Here is a 16,422-nt window from a genome sequence, read left to right as displayed (position 1 = left end):
CCACCCGCCCCCAGCCCGCGTCGGGGCTGCCCCCTCTCCCCCCTCCTCCGACGAGCGAGAGGGGGGTACCAAGGGGACAGCCCCTCCGCCGCCACCCGCCCCCAGCCCGCGTCGGGGCTGCCCCCTCTCCCCCCTCCTCCGACGAGCGAGAGGGGGGTACCAAGGGGACAGCCCCTCCGCCGCCACCCGCCCCCAGCCCGCGTCGGGGCTGCCCCCTCTCCCCCCTCCTCCGACGAGCGAGAGGGGGGTACCAAGGGGACAGCCCCTCCGCCGCCACCCGCCCCCAGCCCGCGTCGGGGCTGCCCCCTCTCCCCCCTCCTCCGACGAGCGAGAGGGGGGTACCAAGGGGACAGCCCCTCCGCCGCCACCCGCCCCCAGCCCGCGTCGGGGCTGCCCCCTCTCCCCCCTCCTCCGACGAGCGAGAGGGGGGTACCAAGGGGACAGCCCCTCCGCCGCCACCCGCCCCCAGCCCGCGTCGGGGCTGCCCCCTCTCCCCCCTCCTCCGACGAGCGAGAGGGGGGTACCAAGGGGACAGCCCCTCCGCCGCCACCCGCCCCCAGCCCGCGTCGGGGCTGCCCCCTCTCCCCCCTCCTCCGACGAGCGAGAGGGGGGTACCAAGGGGACAGCCCCTCCGCCGCCACCCGCCCCCAGCCCGCGTCGGGGCTGCCCCCTCTCCCCCCTCCTCCGACGAGCGAGAGGGGGGTACCAAGGGGACAGCCCCTCCGCCGCCACCCGCCCCCAGCCCGCGTCGGGGCTGCCCCCCTCTCCCCCCTCCTCCGACGAGCGAGAGGGGGGTACCAAGGGGACAGCCCCTCCGCCGCCACCCGCCCCCAGCCCGCGTCGGGGCTGCCCCCTCTCCCCCCTCCTCCGACGAGCGAGAGGGGGGTACCAAGGGGACAGCCCCTCCGCCGCCACCCGCCCCCAGCCCGCGTCGGGGCTGCCCCCTCTCCCCCCTCCTCCGACGAGCGAGAGGGGGGTACCAAGGGGACAGCCCCTCCGCCGCCACCCGCCCCCAGCCCGCGTCGGGGCTGCCCCCTCTCCCCCCTCCTCCGACGAGCGAGAGGGGGGTACCAAGGGGACAGCCCCTCCGCCGCCACCCGCCCCCAGCCCGCGTCGGGGCTGCCCCCTCTCCCCCCTCCTCCGACGAGCGAGAGGGGGGTACCAAGGGGACAGCCCCTCCGCCGCCACCCGCCCCCAGCCCGCGTCGGGGCTGCCCCCTCTCCCCCCTCCTCCGACGAGCGAGAGGGGGGTACCAAGGGGACAGCCCCTCCGCCGCCACCCGCCCCCAGCCCGCGTCGGGGCTGCCCCCTCTCCCCCCTCCTCCGACGAGCGAGAGGGGGGTACCAAGGGGACAGCCCCTCCGCCGCCACCCGCCCCCAGCCCGCGTCGGGGCTGCCCCCTCTCCCCCCTCCTCCGACGAGCGAGAGGGGGGTACCAAGGGGACAGCCCCTCCGCCGCCACCCGCCCCCAGCCCGCGTCGGGGCTGCCCCTCTCCCCCCTCCTCCGACGAGCGAGAGGGGGGTACCAAGGGGACAGCCCCTCCGCCGCCACCCGCCCCCAGCCCGCGTCGGGGCTGCCCCCTCTCCCCCCTCCTCCGACGAGCGAGAGGGGGGTACCAAGGGGACAGCCCCTCCGCCGCCACCCGCCCCCAGCCCGCGTCGGGGCTGCCCCCTCTCCCCCCTCCTCCGACGAGCGAGAGGGGGGTACCAAGGGGACAGCCCCTCCGCCGCCACCCGCCCCCAGCCCGCGTCGGGGCTGCCCCCTCTCCCCCCTCCTCCGACGAGCGAGAGGGGGGTACCAAGGGGACAGCCCCTCCGCCGCCACCCGCCCCCAGCCCGCGTCGGGGCTGCCCCCTCTCCCCCCTCCTCCGACGAGCGAGAGGGGGGTACCAAGGGGACAGCCCCTCCGCCGCCACCCGCCCCCAGCCCGCGTCGGGGCTGCCCCCTCTCCCCCCTCCTCCGACGAGCGAGAGGGGGGTACCAAGGGGACAGCCCCTCCGCCGCCACCCGCCCCCAGCCCGCGTCGGGGCTGCCCCCTCTCCCCCCTCCTCCGACGAGCGAGAGGGGGGTACCAAGGGGACAGCCCCTCCGCCGCCACCCGCCCCCAGCCCGCGTCGGGGCTGCCCCCTCTCCCCCCTCCTCCGACGAGCGAGAGGGGGGTACCAAGGGGACAGCCCCTCCGCCGCCACCCGCCCCCAGCCCGCGTCGGGGCTGCCCCCTCTCCCCCCTCCTCCGACGAGCGAGAGGGGGGTACCAAGGGGACAGCCCCTCCGCCGCCACCCGCCCCCAGCCCGCGTCGGGGCTGCCCCCTCTCCCCCCTCCTCCGACGAGCGAGAGGGGGGTACCAAGGGGACAGCCCCTCCGCCGCCACCCGCCCCCAGCCCGCGTCGGGGCTGCCCCCTCTCCCCCCTCCTCCGACGAGCGAGAGGGGGGTACCAAGGGGACAGCCCCTCCGCCGCCACCCGCCCCCAGCCCGCGTCGGGGCTGCCCCCTCTCCCCCCTCCTCCGACGAGCGAGAGGGGGGTACCAAGGGGACAGCCCCTCCGCCGCCACCCGCCCCCAGCCCGCGTCGGGGCTGCCCCCTCTCCCCCCTCCTCCGACGAGCGAGAGGGGGGTACCAAGGGGACAGCCCCTCCGCCGCCACCCGCCCCCAGCCCGCGTCGGGGCTGCCCCCTCTCCCCCCTCCTCCGACGAGCGAGAGGGGGGTACCAAGGGGACAGCCCCTCCGCCGCCACCCGCCCCCAGCCCGCGTCGGGGCTGCCCCCTCTCCCCCCTCCTCCGACGAGCGAGAGGGGGGTACCAAGGGGACAGCCCCTCCGCCGCCACCCGCCCCCAGCCCGCGTCGGGGCTGCCCCCTCTCCCCCCTCCTCCGACGAGCGAGAGGGGGGTACCAAGGGGACAGCCCCTCCGCCGCCACCCGCCCCCAGCCCGCGTCGGGGCTGCCCCCTCTCCCCCCTCCTCCGACGAGCGAGAGGGGGGTACCAAGGGGACAGCCCCTCCGCCGCCACCCGCCCCCAGCCCGCGTCGGGGCTGCCCCCTCTCCCCCCTCCTCCGACGAGCGAGAGGGGGGTACCAAGGGGACAGCCCCTCCGCCGCCACCCGCCCCCAGCCCGCGTCGGGGCTGCCCCCTCTCCCCCCTCCTCCGACGAGCGAGAGGGGGGTACCAAGGGGACAGCCCCTCCGCCGCCACCCGCCCCCAGCCCGCGTCGGGGCTGCCCCCTCTCCCCCCTCCTCCGACGAGCGAGAGGGGGGTACCAAGGGGACAGCCCCTCCGCCGCCACCCGCCCCCAGCCCGCGTCGGGGCTGCCCCCTCTCCCCCCTCCTCCGACGAGCGAGAGGGGGTACCAAGGGGACAGCCCCTCCGCCGCCACCCGCCCCCAGCCCGCGTCGGGGCTGCCCCCTCTCCCCCCTCCTCCGACGAGCGAGAGGGGGGTACCAAGGGGACAGCCCCTCCGCCGCCACCCGCCCCCAGCCCGCGTCGGGGCTGCCCCCTCTCCCCCCTCCTCCGACGAGCGAGAGGGGGGTACCAAGGGGACAGCCCCTCCGCCGCCACCCGCCCCCAGCCCGCGTCGGGGCTGCCCCCTCTCCCCCCTCCTCCGACGAGCGAGAGGGGGGTACCAAGGGGACAGCCCCTCCGCCGCCACCCGCCCCCAGCCCGCGTCGGGGCTGCCCCCTCTCCCCCCTCCTCCGACGAGCGAGAGGGGGGTACCAAGGGGACAGCCCCTCCGCCGCCACCCGCCCCCAGCCCGCGTCGGGGCTGCCCCCTCTCCCCCCTCCTCCGACGAGCGAGAGGGGGGTACCAAGGGGACAGCCCCTCCGCCGCCACCCGCCCCCAGCCCGCGTCGGGGCTGCCCCCTCTCCCCCCTCCTCCGACGAGCGAGAGGGGGGTACCAAGGGGACAGCCCCTCCGCCGCCACCCGCCCCCAGCCCGCGTCGGGGCTGCCCCCTCTCCCCCCTCCTCCGACGAGCGAGAGGGGGGTACCAAGGGGACAGCCCCTCCGCCGCCACCCGCCCCCAGCCCGCGTCGGGGCTGCCCCCTCTCCCCCCCTCCTCCGACGAGCGAGAGGGGGTACCAAGGGGACAGCCCCTCCGCCGCCACCCGCCCCCAGCCCGCGTCGGGGCTGCCCCCTCTCCCCCCTCCTCCGACGAGCGAGAGGGGGGTACCAAGGGGACAGCCCCTCCGCCGCCACCCGCCCCCCAGCCCGCGTCGGGGCTGCCCCCTCTCCCCCCTCCTCCGACGAGCGAGAGGGGGGTACCAAGGGGACAGCCCCTCCGCCGCCACCCGCCCCCAGCCCGCGTCGGGGCTGCCCCCTCTCCCCCCTCCTCCGACGAGCGAGAGGGGGGTACCAAGGGGACAGCCCCTCCGCCGCCACCCGCCCCCAGCCCGCGTCGGGGCTGCCCCCTCTCCCCCCTCCTCCGACGAGCGAGAGGGGGGTACCAAGGGGACAGCCCCTCCGCCGCCACCCGCCCCCAGCCCGCGTCGGGGCTGCCCCCTCTCCCCCCTCCTCCGACGAGCGAGAGGGGGGTACCAAGGGGACAGCCCTCCGCCGCCACCCGCCCCCAGCCCGCGTCGGGGCTGCCCCCTCTCCCCCCTCCTCCGACGAGCGAGAGGGGGGTACCAAGGGGACAGCCCCTCCGCCGCCACCCGCCCCCAGCCCGCGTCGGGGCTGCCCCCTCTCCCCCCTCCTCCGACGAGCGAGAGGGGGGTACCAAGGGGACAGCCCCTCCGCCGCCACCCGCCCCCAGCCCGCGTCGGGGCTGCCCCCTCTCCCCCCTCCTCCGACGAGCGAGAGGGGGGTACCAAGGGGACAGCCCCTCCGCCGCCACCCGCCCCCAGCCCGCGTCGGGGCTGCCCCCTCTCCCCCCTCCTCCGACGAGCGAGAGGGGGGTACCAAGGGGACAGCCCCTCCGCCGCCACCCGCCCCCAGCCCGCGTCGGGGCTGCCCCCTCTCCCCCCTCCTCCGACGAGCGAGAGGGGGGTACCAAGGGGACAGCCCCTCCGCCGCCACCCGCCCCCAGCCCGCGTCGGGGCTGCCCCCTCTCCCCCCTCCTCCGACGAGCGAGAGGGGGGTACCAAGGGGACAGCCCCTCCGCCGCCACCCGCCCCCAGCCCGCGTCGGGGCTGCCCCCTCTCCCCCCTCCTCCGACGAGCGAGAGGGGGGTACCAAGGGGACAGCCCCTCCGCCGCCACCCGCCCCCAGCCCGCGTCGGGGCTGCCCCCTCTCCCCCCTCCTCCGACGAGCGAGAGGGGGGTACCAAGGGGACAGCCCCTCCGCCGCCACCCGCCCCCAGCCCGCGTCGGGGCTGCCCCCTCTCCCCCCTCCTCCGACGAGCGAGAGGGGGGTACCAAGGGGACAGCCCCTCCGCCGCCACCCGCCCCCAGCCCGCGTCGGGGCTGCCCCCTCTCCCCCCTCCTCCGACGAGCGAGAGGGGGGTACCAAGGGGACAGCCCCTCCGCCGCCACCCGCCCCCAGCCCGCGTCGGGGCTGCCCCCTCTCCCCCCTCCTCCGACGAGCGAGAGGGGGGTACCAAGGGGACAGCCCCTCCGCCGCCACCCGCCCCCAGCCCGCGTCGGGGCTGCCCCCTCTCCCCCCTCCTCCGACGAGCGAGAGGGGGGTACCAAGGGGACAGCCCCTCCGCCGCCACCCGCCCCCAGCCCGCGTCGGGGCTGCCCCCTCTCCCCCCTCCTCCGACGAGCGAGAGGGGGGTACCAAGGGGACAGCCCCTCCGCCGCCACCCGCCCCCAGCCCGCGTCGGGGCTGCCCCCTCTCCCCCCTCCTCCGACGAGCGAGAGGGGGGTACCAAGGGGACAGCCCCTCCGCCGCCACCCGCCCCCAGCCCGCGTCGGGGCTGCCCCCTCTCCCCCCTCCTCCGACGAGCGAGAGGGGGGTACCAAGGGGACAGCCCCTCCGCCGCCACCCGCCCCCAGCCCGCGTCGGGGCTGCCCCCTCTCCCCCCTCCTCCGACGAGCGAGAGGGGGGTACCAAGGGGACAGCCCCTCCGCCGCCACCCGCCCCCAGCCCGCGTCGGGGCTGCCCCCTCTCCCCCCTCCTCCGACGAGCGAGAGGGGGGTACCAAGGGGACAGCCCCTCCGCCGCCACCCGCCCCCAGCCCGCGTCGGGGCTGCCCCCTCTCCCCCCTCCTCCGACGAGCGAGAGGGGGGTACCAAGGGGACAGCCCCTCCGCCGCCACCCGCCCCCAGCCCGCGTCGGGGCTGCCCCCTCTCCCCCCTCCTCCGACGAGCGAGAGGGGGGTACCAAGGGGACAGCCCCTCCGCCGCCACCCGCCCCCAGCCCGCGTCGGGGCTGCCCCCTCTCCCCCCTCCTCCGACGAGCGAGAGGGGGGTACCAAGGGGACAGCCCCTCCGCCGCCACCCGCCCCCAGCCCGCGTCGGGGCTGCCCCCTCTCCCCCCTCCTCCGACGAGCGAGAGGGGGGTACCAAGGGGACAGCCCCTCCGCCGCCACCCGCCCCCAGCCCGCGTCGGGGCTGCCCCCTCTCCCCCCTCCTCCGACGAGCGAGAGGGGGGTACCAAGGGGACAGCCCCTCCGCCGCCACCCGCCCCCAGCCCGCGTCGGGGCTGCCCCCTCTCCCCCCTCCTCCGACGAGCGAGAGGGGGGTACCAAGGGGACAGCCCCTCCGCCGCCACCCGCCCCCAGCCCGCGTCGGGGCTGCCCCCTCTCCCCCCTCCTCCGACGAGCGAGAGGGGGGTACCAAGGGGACAGCCCCTCCGCCGCCACCCGCCCCCAGCCCGCGTCGGGGCTGCCCCCTCTCCCCCCTCCTCCGACGAGCGAGAGGGGGGTACCAAGGGGACAGCCCCTCCGCCGCCACCCGCCCCCAGCCCGCGTCGGGGCTGCCCCCTCTCCCCCCTCCTCCGACGAGCGAGAGGGGGGTACCAAGGGGACAGCCCCTCCGCCGCCACCCGCCCCCAGCCCGCGTCGGGGCTGCCCCCTCTCCCCCCTCCTCCGACGAGCGAGAGGGGGGTACCAAGGGGACAGCCCCTCCGCCGCCACCCGCCCCCAGCCCGCGTCGGGGCTGCCCCCTCTCCCCCCTCCTCCGACGAGCGAGAGGGGGGTACCAAGGGGACAGCCCCTCCGCCGCCACCCGCCCCCAGCCCGCGTCGGGGCTGCCCCCTCTCCCCCCTCCTCCGACGAGCGAGAGGGGGGTACCAAGGGGACAGCCCCTCCGCCGCCACCCGCCCCCAGCCCGCGTCGGGGCTGCCCCCTCTCCCCCCTCCTCCGACGAGCGAGAGGGGGGTACCAAGGGGACAGCCCCTCCGCCGCCACCCGCCCCCAGCCCGCGTCGGGGCTGCCCCCTCTCCCCCCTCCTCCGACGAGCGAGAGGGGGGTACCAAGGGGACAGCCCCTCCGCCGCCACCCGCCCCCAGCCCGCGTCGGGGCTGCCCCCTCTCCCCCCTCCTCCGACGAGCGAGAGGGGGGTACCAAGGGGACAGCCCCTCCGCCGCCACCCGCCCCCAGCCCGCGTCGGGGCTGCCCCCTCTCCCCCCTCCTCCGACGAGCGAGAGGGGGGTACCAAGGGGACAGCCCCTCCGCCGCCACCCGCCCCCAGCCCGCGTCGGGGCTGCCCCCTCTCCCCCCTCCTCCGACGAGCGAGAGGGGGGTACCAAGGGGACAGCCCCTCCGCCGCCACCCGCCCCCAGCCCGCGTCGGGGCTGCCCCCTCTCCCCCCTCCTCCGACGAGCGAGAGGGGGGTACCAAGGGGACAGCCCCTCCGCCGCCACCCGCCCCCAGCCCGCGTCGGGGCTGCCCCCTCTCCCCCCTCCTCCGACGAGCGAGAGGGGGGTACCAAGGGGACAGCCCCTCCGCCGCCACCCGCCCCCAGCCCGCGTCGGGGCTGCCCCCTCTCCCCCCTCCTCCGACGAGCGAGAGGGGGGTACCAAGGGGACAGCCCCTCCGCCGCCACCCGCCCCCAGCCCGCGTCGGGGCTGCCCCCTCTCCCCCCTCCTCCGACGAGCGAGAGGGGGGTACCAAGGGGACAGCCCCTCCGCCGCCACCCGCCCCCAGCCCGCGTCGGGGCTGCCCCCTCTCCCCCCTCCTCCGACGAGCGAGAGGGGGGTACCAAGGGGACAGCCCCTCCGCCGCCACCCGCCCCCAGCCCGCGTCGGGGCTGCCCCCTCTCCCCCCTCCTCCGACGAGCGAGAGGGGGGTACCAAGGGGACAGCCCCTCCGCCGCCACCCGCCCCCAGCCCGCGTCGGGGCTGCCCCCTCTCCCCCCTCCTCCGACGAGCGAGAGGGGGGTACCAAGGGGACAGCCCCTCCGCCGCCACCCGCCCCCAGCCCGCGTCGGGGCTGCCCCCTCTCCCCCCTCCTCCGACGAGCGAGAGGGGGGTACCAAGGGGACAGCCCCTCCGCCGCCACCCGCCCCCAGCCCGCGTCGGGGCTGCCCCCTCTCCCCCCTCCTCCGACGAGCGAGAGGGGGGTACCAAGGGGACAGCCCCTCCGCCGCCACCCGCCCCCAGCCCGCGTCGGGGCTGCCCCCTCTCCCCCCTCCTCCGACGAGCGAGAGGGGGGTACCAAGGGGACAGCCCCTCCGCCGCCACCCGCCCCCAGCCCGCGTCGGGGCTGCCCCCTCTCCCCCCTCCTCCGACGAGCGAGAGGGGGGTACCAAGGGGACAGCCCCTCCGCCGCCACCCGCCCCCAGCCCGCGTCGGGGCTGCCCCCTCTCCCCCCTCCTCCGACGAGCGAGAGGGGGGTACCAAGGGGACAGCCCCTCCGCCGCCACCCGCCCCCAGCCCGCGTCGGGGCTGCCCCCTCTCCCCCCTTCGGTGTTGCTGGAGGTGATTTTTTTGCCTTTGTTATATTTCTCTGCGTTTTTCCTGTACTTTGTGTTGATGATTTACTGTATTAATGGACTCCCGGTGGGTCCAAAATTTGAAAGCCCCAGAAATTGATCTAATTGTTCTGCTACTCTTACTTAATTGATCCTCAATTAAAAATTTTATTTTCTTCTTAAAATTTCTAATTTCTCCACTAGTGAGTGGGGAGTTTTCATAGCATATTTGTCCTTGTCCCTGTGAGACCTCCCATAAAGGGCACACTGAGGTGCCAGTACAGCAAGGAAAGGAAAGTTTCCAATATCCCTTTCACATTGTTTTAATTCTCTCCCGAGCCCAGCATGCCCCCCTTTTCTGTGCAACGACCCTATGTGCTTTACCATTTCCTCTTACGGAGGCAGTGCTTGTCTCCCTTTGTGCTACATTGGGGTTATATGGGGGGGAGATTCTCAGGATGGTCCCATTGATTAGTTCCTTTTTCTAATCCCTCTCCTTCCTGGTCTGGGCCTTTTTCTTTTTACTAATAACAGGCTGATTTCTTCTATCCAGCAGGCAGCATAGTCTGATTCCTCCTTCGAAAACGGGTTTTGTTCTTTACATATAAATTTGAGATCTGACAAACCCAACCTTCATCAGATCCATATTTTGGCCAAATACAGATTTTCCCTGTAGTGGCTCTCTAGCCCATTTCTGTACACAATATTTAAACATCTCTTCCCTATCCCTTTTCCTGGTTTTGGGAGCATTTTAACTCGTCCTCCAACTTAGACACTAAGCACCAATGATTACGGTATTTGATGAGGGTGTTCTTGCTTAGAGTCCCTCCCGGTTCCTCAGCAATATCCCTTCAATATGCTAATATACATCCTAAGAGATTTTCTTAGGTATCTCTTTCCCTTGTGTTCGTATACACACAAGGAGGGGGAGCAATGCTTCAAAACATATTTCATAAAGTTAACGCGTTAAAGTGGAGGTAACACAACCGTATTGTTTCTCTCATCTGGATCATTATCACACTTAAACCGTGGTATTTTTCTACAACAAAAGCAACAGGTTCTCAATACTAATTGTGGTTTGCCTTTTGTGGGCTTTTTCCACCACCCGACTCCGTATTCACTTCACTATTATGTGCATTACAATTGCCACAGTACTAACAACAATTAATAAGACAAAAACATCGTAACAAATACAAAACCGTAACATATCAACATATGCATACATCAACATATATACATCAACATATACAAATACAAAATCGTAACATATAGAACATAGAGGCCTTTTGGACTGAACCGCGGGTCAGGACTCCTCACTCGGCCCGTAGCTGGGCTGCGTCTCACTCACAACCACACTCACACAGACTGCACAAGACCGGTCTTTACACACTTCAAGGTACAACATTTCTCAGAAAATATCAAAGTTGTTGGTTCAACACTTAGTTCAAATGTACAGTAACAAGCACTAATAAGAGATACTAATAATGGCCAGATACGCAACAATTCCTGCTAATACAGCTAGGAAAACCCAGGTTAATATTGACAGAAGTTGCTTATAAAGCAGGTATGTTTATTCCAGCATTGCGCAGCTTCCTTACTTACTCAGAAAGATAATAATTTGTGCTTGGTACTAGTCCAAAGGTGTTCTCTCCCAAGCAATGGGGATGTTCCTCAAGGGTAATAAGTGTGCAAGTACAGTTAAAAAAACATACGACATATTAACTACTGACTCATACTGTATGTAGATAGTTGGAGATAATGGACGTATCCCTCTAATAGAGAAATAGAATAAAATCTGATTTAAACCACAAATAAATTGGCAGCTAACGAGGAAATGTTTTCTTCCACAAGTTGGGTATTTCTAGCTGCTACAATCCAACTCATTTCATAGATCCATTTTTGTGGAGTATCACTAATATTACGTACCCTATCATTACTAATCCAAAATGACTAAGCACAAAGAACAGTTTTAGGCTTTATAGCTGCAAACTGCCAACAACAACAACAAAACACACACACACACAAAAAAAAAAAACCTCCAAAACTCTTCCATTGGATCATAACGTATTTCCTGGGTGCCTGCATTTGGAACAGAGCTTCCAGCATTCATACCGGCCTTTGTACTGTCTTTCATTACAAATAGAGGTACAAACTCTCCTTACCCTCGCTTTAAGCAGAGGGCCAGACTGTACAAGTGTATTACTCTGTCCCGCGTCGGGGCTCCCCCCTCTCCCCCCTCGTCGGACGGGCGAGAGGGGGGTACCCCGGGGAGACCATTTATTGACAACAATAAATGGTGCTGGATCACAAGAAGCTTTAAAAATCTAACCTTTGTTCTGTTATTGTCTATATGGAACACAGATCCCTCACCAGGCAGCACTTGAGGAGAATTTAACCTTTCCCACTTTCTATGCTCACCTGTGCTAATTACATCCACAAAAACCTCCCTTCCACATCAACTCAGGTTACCGAGCTGAGAAAAGTCCCTCCCCCCAAACCTCCACAGTTCACGTCAAACCAAGATTGTTATTTTTAATATTAGAAAATAAAACTAAACATTACAAGGAGAATAGGTCTTAGAAACATCCTTACCTGATTTTGGCTTTCTCAGCAGTTTGTAGGTTCTTGAGATCTCAATGCACAAAAAGATAGAAGGAAAAGTAGAAGGAAAAAAAGGCAAGGAAAGGGCAGGGATTCAGATTACATCTTTGTAACTGCACTGGGGCTGGTGCAGAGATATCACAAAAAGAAGAATGCTCATCTGTCTCCAAACATATAAGCTCACAGAAGAACTCCACAAAAGAGGGATCTCCTGAAACAGATCCTTCCTTAGTAGCAGTCATCCCTTAAATGAGGTTTAAGAGCCTGGCTCCACCCCTTCCTTTTCCACAGTTGAATCCCCTTCACCTGTGCTCCCAAGCCTGGCCCTGTCTCTTCTTCCAGGTGCTCAGTGGGTGGTTCGGGCCTTAGGGCCCTGATTTGGCAATTCCCTTACAGTCATGCAAGTCTTACTGCTTACAGTATGAGCTATTTAGACTACCCAGACGTGCTGGCCTTGTGAGGTCAGAACTGCAGAATCGCACACTCTTCTCGATACTTCTCCCCTGAGATGAGATCCCACAAACTCCACCGGCCTCGCAAGAGCACGTAAGAATGGGTCAGATTAAATTAGATTAAACTAAATTAACTGCAAGAAGGTGACTAACCACTCAATCCAATACACGGTGAACAATATGAACTATAACAGGAATCAAACACACAGCAAACAGGATAACTACTAAAGCAACCACACCCACAGTAAGAACATTCTCTAGTCAGCTAAGAAGACCAAGAAAATTGGAAAAGAAACCTCAGTCCTTGTCCTTGATTATCTGGAACGTCATCTGTGTCCTTCGCCTCCTGTTGGATCTTGTCTATGGCCAAAGCTGCATTCGCGCTGAAGTCAAATCAGCAGAATCCTTTCAGGCCTAGGTGTTGTTCCATCTCAGCACAACCTAGAGCAGTCCAAGCGAGTAGAAAGCCCATTACCATTTTAGTCTGAGTCAGTCCGGGGTCAAGGGAACTCAGCGTATCAGCTATATCAGGCAGTGCACAGTGTCACTGTTTAAACGAAAATCTACCTGCGCCCACGACAGGGAGTCAAGTTCAGCCCCAAAGGTGGGGCCCCGCAGGGGCCCTAGGCCAAAGGAAAAGTTAATTAGGAAAAGAAAACAGCAGCAACGATCTAAGGAGGCACACTTATTTACTAAATACTATATCAAAATACAGGATAACACAATATAATGTAATTGAAATTGTGCTAACAAATCAAGCAAAATAGGAGAGAGAATGAGTCCCAAAATGGAGAGGCCTACTGTAAACTCTAGGTGAAATGGTGAAGGCTCCCGCAGGCTCTCCTGAACGCCAGAACTCGAAAGACGTCACTGCAGCCTGGGAGTGAGATAATATAGCGTCCAGGTCCCATGACTTATCTCTGACCGTGATGTTCTCTGGAATATTTAGTCTTCTTCTGTAAGTTGCACATTTGGTAAAATTATTCATGCTCTATATGATGCTATGATGTGGAATACTGATAGCGAAATTACAAAATTATTAAATGTAGAATAAGGGGTGGAATGTCATGGTTTAATAATTTTGTAATTATTGTAAATATTTATTGTAAATATATTGTTAGTAAGTTTTGTAAATATAAATTTACAAAATTATTAAACCATGACATTCCACCCCTTATTCTACATCATCACATTATGCTTAATACACACACACCCTCATATGTATAGTTGTGAGTAATCAGCAACCTTATTTTCTTAACAATTTATATCTATTCCACACAAAACCCTAAGCTGAGAACAAAACTTCATAACCTAACTCACTGTTATTTATTAGTTTTGAGAAAAATGGCAAAACTGCCAGAAAAAGGAAAACATGACAGTGGTGGAGGGGAAAGGCAGCGCTATTAGGGCGTCCCCCACATCAAGGTGCACTCATCCTTTCCTAGCCACCACAGCAGATTCCTTTTGAATTATACTTCTTTCCATGTGTGCTCTACACATGCATGGCCAGTGCACAACATAGAGCCCAGATGGAAAACTTGCTTACAGAAAGCCTAGTTAAGGTATACTGAAAAAGTGTTTCCTTAACATTAATCCACTCTACCTTAAGTCCTGTACCTAACTGAACATTGGTCAAATATCTGAGGCTCTACTTGTATATACAAGAAATTATTGGCTGCACTCCCCCAACATCAAATTCCCTTGTGGTACACAATGGACATTACCATTTTTGACCATCACCCACCAAGTGCACCCACCCTGGGCAAAAACAGTACACTGGAAGGGTTTGCCCTTTCCAGACCCCACTTTTGGGGCTGAACTCAACCCCTGTTACAGACGCAGGTAGATTTTCATTTCAACCGTGACACACAGGAGGTGAGATTCGCATTCTTTGCTGCCCAACAAGCAAGCTATGCAGTCACGCATGTATTACGAACTATTTGGGGCCAGATAAAGATAGTACCTAGGACAGGCCCACTCCCAGCAGCAGGAACAGAGAAGTGGGAGAGTGGCCAGCATCGCAGCATTAGGGGAGGAAGGTAGAAGAACAGCATGTAGGGGGAGGGACACGGGTTGAATCCAGGCAGGAACAGAGGAACAGTTTGAAGACATCCTTCCTTGTCAAATTTGATTAAGCCCTACCATTATTTAGTACCAAAGAGACAACAGTTTAGCAGCCGTTCTGTCATCAACAGTAGAAGTCTGCTGGAGTTTTGTACTCATTTTAACCCAAAGCTCCCCGTCAAGAGAAAATCCAGCTTTCAGAAATTCAGAAACATGTGACTGCAACCTGGAAATAAATCTCTAAGGGGTCCTGTTCTGTGTTGATCTGTAACTGATTAGAAAATAAAAAATAAACCTTTAACTTTTGCATACTCTGATATATTGATTCAAATGATCACTAAAATTTATGCAGCAAATACATGTAGAGTGCTCACAACTGTGCCTTTTAAACATAATTAATGGTCATACAAATTTATTAATTTGCATGTCAGATAGAATCATTATTAGTGGGCAAACGTGCTAAAAATGTGTTTGTAGTGGATGCCACAGGCTGTGCCAGCAGGGCGTCCCCTGCTTCAAAGTGCACTTTACCTTTCTCACCCATCACAGATTCTCTCCTGCTTTTGTTTCTTGCAGTGTATTTTCCAATTGTACACTATATCTGCGTGGCCAGTGCATGATACAGAGCCCAAGTGGAACACCTGCTTGGAAAACAGAATAAGCCAATAAAAATCAGCTCTCTTAGCGTGCACCTTTGTCTCAAGTGATGCACAGTCATATCTTTAAAATTCTGATTAGTGGGATGAAAAGAAGTGATCACTCTGTGATACAGGGCCACCCCCTTCACCTAAGATTTCTTTCCAGGTTTTGACTTTTCCAATTAAGAAAAGGCTAATTGATAGGCTAACAGCATCATAACTGAGCATTACTAATGCATCAAATGACTATTCCTGTAGATTCCAGCATTGGTAACATCAGATCCTATTTGGTTCACAACTAATCCACTAGTAAAATAGAAGCACACAGTAACCTGGATAATGCCTAATAATTTGAATTCCTGAGACTGCATTGGAAATGCTAGAAATTCTCCCATTATGTCACACCACCGTTATCTGCAGCTTAACAAGTTACAAAGCAATACCAATCAGTAAGAAGCACACAGTCCCAGTCACTCTGAAAGCTGGACACTAGTTTCTGCCTAGAGATGAGGCCGAACATATCATACTGAAACCCAGACAGGGGCAGTACTAACAACTCCAACTCGCTTTCAAAAAGCACCATTTGGGCGGGCAATGTGACCGCCCTGTCCACACTATGCCAATCAAAGGGGGTGATGATCTCCATCTGTATCATATCCAATGGAGATTGTTTTATTATTTAGAATAGATGGAGCAAAGTTTTATTATTTGCAGCTTAATCAAGTGGTTCATCTTTTCCACCTGGCCACTTGATTGTGGCCTATAAGGTGTATGCAACTGCCAATTGATTCCCAATAAAGTACTGATTTGTTGAACCACTTTAGCAATAAAATGTGGGCCTTGATCTGAAGAGATTGTCCCTGGCACCTCAAACCTCAGAATTATTTCTTGTAACAAAATCTTTGTTACTTCCCTAGCCTTGTTAGTTCGGCAGGGGTGTGCCTCTGTTCTACATATTGGCCCTTCCACTCCCTTCAGCAGAGTCACCACTGACACCACAATGGCTGCTCCCCTCACCCAGCACTGCAAGGGCCAGGCTGTGGCACTCAGTACAGCCAGAGACCTGCACACCAGCACCTCGGGTTGGGGGCTCAGTCTGAGTCTCCTCAGACTTGTTGGCAGCAGCCTTCCTATCAGGATGTGCAGGACCTCAGTCTGGGTCCCCACAGTCTTTTTGGTTGCTGCCTCCCTTTTCCGAGAGTATGGGACCCTTGGCTGGGCCTCCACGGTATTTCTGGCAGCAGCCTTCCACCGGGGAGCACCCGTGTTGAAGCAGAAAACTCACCAGCACTGAAACAGGAATTCAGGCGGTGCAAGAACCCCGACTGCTCCTGTCGGTCTCTGGTGGGCAGCGACCGGTCCCTCCTTGTCGCTGGAGTCGTTGCCCTCCTTGTGACCGTTTAAACCTCCCTCCGTTGCCAGGCAACGCCCACGCTCAGACTCAGCGGCTGCGTCAGCTGCCGGGCTTCTCCTCTACCCGGGGGTTCCTTGCTTGAAGGAACCGCCCGAGATCCCCCTTGAACCACGCCGTCAGTCGCTGACCATCGGGCCGGGACGGCTCCGAGTCCCAGCAGCTCTTCTCGTGGCTCCCTGCGGCCTCTGGAGGAGCTTAAGAGGCGTTAGGGGCGGACCCACCCCGGGCTGCCGACGAGGAGCAGCTGCGCCCGAGCGGCCGCGGCACCTGAGAGTCGTTGCCTCGTTAGCACCGGCCGGGGGCCTTAACAGTTTCCAGTGGCCCCTGCTGTGTGCTGTTTGTGCTCCCCCTTCCCTCTCCCTTCGTCCAAAAGCAAACAACAATAACAAACATTTGTTCAACATGTACAATAATTGTACCTGATGGAGAAAACATGACTGAAGGCAACAGTGGAAACATGGGAGCA

The 16,422-nt window shown here is 62.6% G+C and overlaps 1 long non-coding RNA gene across 1 annotated transcript; it reads right to left on the bottom strand.

Moving 5' to 3' along the window:
- Positions 1 to 9,759: 9,759 nt before the first annotated feature.
- On the bottom strand, positions 9,760 to 16,136 carry LOC146759940 (uncharacterized). Its single transcript, XR_014948504.1, has 2 exons — positions 15,828 to 16,136; positions 9,760 to 12,281 (listed from the first exon to the last, which is right to left on the bottom strand). It is a non-coding gene; the product is annotated as an uncharacterized LOC146759940 (long non-coding RNA).
- Positions 16,137 to 16,422: the final 286 nt, after the last annotated feature.

Source organism: Coturnix japonica, chromosome 8, assembly GCF_054131305.1.
Source record: "Coturnix japonica strain WE chromosome 8, WE-NBRP24, whole genome shotgun sequence".
NCBI classification, from domain to species: domain Eukaryota; kingdom Metazoa; phylum Chordata; class Aves; order Galliformes; family Phasianidae; genus Coturnix; species Coturnix japonica.
This window is presented reverse-complemented; position numbering and strand designations above follow the sequence as displayed.